Source organism: Vicia villosa, linkage group LG3 (genome assembly GCF_029867415.1).
Source record: "Vicia villosa cultivar HV-30 ecotype Madison, WI linkage group LG3, Vvil1.0, whole genome shotgun sequence".
NCBI lineage: Eukaryota > Viridiplantae > Streptophyta > Magnoliopsida > Fabales > Fabaceae > Vicia > Vicia villosa.
Window position 1 is genome coordinate 6,538,122 of NC_081182.1, and position 2,499 is coordinate 6,540,620.

Here is a 2,499-nt window from a genome sequence, read left to right on the forward strand (position 1 = left end):
TAGAGTGATCGTGTGATCAGTATACTCTAGGAAGTCTTAGCAGTTGGCTGAGCAGTTTGTAACTAGAGTGATCAGGTTGATCAGTAGACTCTAGAAAAGTCTTAGAAGTTGTCTAAGCAGTTGTTCCTGGAGTGATCAAGTTGTGATCAGAATACTCTAGAAGACTTAGTCGTGGACTAAGTGGAAAACCATTGTAATCCGTGCGATTAGTGGATTAAATCCTCAGGTTGAGGTAAATCATCTCTGCGGGGGTGGACTGGAGTAGCTTCGTTAACAGCGAACCAGGATAAAAATAATTGTGCAATTTATTTTTATCGTCCAAGATTTAAAGTCACACTTATTCAATCCCCCCCTTTCTAAGTGTTTTTCTATCCTTCAATTGGCATCAGAGCGCCGGTTCTAAGGTGCAAGCACTTAACCGTGTTTAGAAAAGATTCAGGAAGAGAAAAACGCTTCATTTAAAAGATGGCTGGTGAAACTCCGACAAATCCACCTGCATCTACATCTGGCTCTGCTGAGCAATACAATGGTAACAATGGTTATACAAGACCGCCGGTATTTGAGGGTGAAAACTTTGAATACTGGAAAGATAAACTGGAAAGTTACTTTCTTGGTCTAGATGGTGATCTATGGGATCTTCTGATGGATGGTTACAAACATCCAGTAAATGCCAGTGGCGTAAAGCTGACAAGGCAAGAAATGAATGATGATCAAAAGAAGCATTTCAGGAATCATCATAAATGCAGAACTGTTTTGCTGAATGCTATTTCTCATGTTGAGTATGAGAAAATATCAAACAGGGAAACAGCCTATGATATATATGAGTCCTTGAAAATGACTCATGAAGGAAATGCTCAAGTCAAGGAGACAAAAGCTCTTGCCTTAATCCAGAAGTATGAAGCCTTCAAGATGGAGGATGATGAAGACATTGAAAAGATGTTTTCGAGATTTCAAACTCTGACTGCTGGATTGAGAGTTCTTGACAAAGGATACACCAAGGCTGATCATGTAAAGAAGATCATCAGAAGCTTACCCAGAAGATGGGGTCCGATGGTGACTGCATTCAAGATTGCGAAGAATCTGAATGAAGTTTCTCTGGAAGAGCTTATCAGTGCCTTGAGAAGTCATGAAATAGAGCTGGACGCAAATGAGCCTCAAAAGAAAGGTAAGTCTATTGCATTAAAATCAAATATCAAGAAATGCACTAACGCTTTTCAGGCTAGAGAAGAAGATCCTGAAGAATCAGAATCTGAAGAAGAAGATGAACTGTCCATGATTTCCAGAAGGGTAAATCAACTCTGGAAGAGCAAGCAAAGGAAGTTCAGAGGCTTCAGAAGTTCAAAGAGATTTGAACATGGAGAATCTTCTGATGACAGAAGATCTGACAAGAAGAAGGTCATGTGCTATGAATGCAATGAACCAGGACACTTCAGGAATGAATGTCCAAATCTTCAGAAGGAGAATCCCAAGAAGAAGTTTCATAAGAAGAAAGGTCTTATGGCAACCTGGGATGAGTCAGAAGATGATTCAGAAGATGAGCAGGCTAACTGTGCGCTGATGGCGACAGAAGATGACGGATCAGAATCTACATCAGAATCAGATTCTGAAGAGGTATTTTCTGAACTTACTAGAGATGAGTTAGTTTCCGGATTAACTGAACTTCTGGAATCCAAGTCTCAGATTTGTATTAAATACAAAAAGCTGAAAAAGCTATTTGAATTTGAAACAAAGAGGCTTGAATTGGAAAATTCTGAATTGAAAGATAAACTTTTAAAATTATCCAATGATGTTGGATCTCCTTCTAATTCAGAAAAATCCACTCCTAGTCTAAACCATATTCTGAAAGAATATGATTTAAGTTTCAGGAAGTTCTTATCTAGAAGTATTGGCAGAAGTCAGCTAGCTTCTATGATATATGCCGTATCTGGAAACAAAAGAGTTGGCATTGGTTATGAGGGTGAAACCCCATACAAACTTGAACCTGTTGATGAAATGAAACTCACATACAAGCCATTGTATGATCAGTTCAAGTATGGCCACTCTCATGATATTAGGCACACTTCACATGCACAAAGTTTTCACATAACACACACCAAGAAGCATGTGACACAACCTAGGAAATATCATGAAACTCATATTAAAAATTATCATGCTGTTCCTCCTATTGCTTATAATGTCAAACCCAAGTTCAATCAGAACTTGAGAAAATCTAACAAGAAAGGACCCAAGAAGATGTGGGTACCAAAGAAAAAGATTATTTCTTTTGCAGATTCTCTTGATAACAAAGAAGACAACATTCAACATGACATGACACCTGGACTCAAGTTGCTCTCAACACTTGAAAGGAAGAAAGATTGTCTTCCAAGTTCTGGTTCTTAAATCTGTTGAAGAAACTATGTTTGTAGGAATTCAGAAAAGAAGCTTATTAGTCTTGGAACCATCTATGATGTTTGCCTCTAAGGCTTTGATGTTTCTTTCTTGAGTATTCTGAATGCTCTA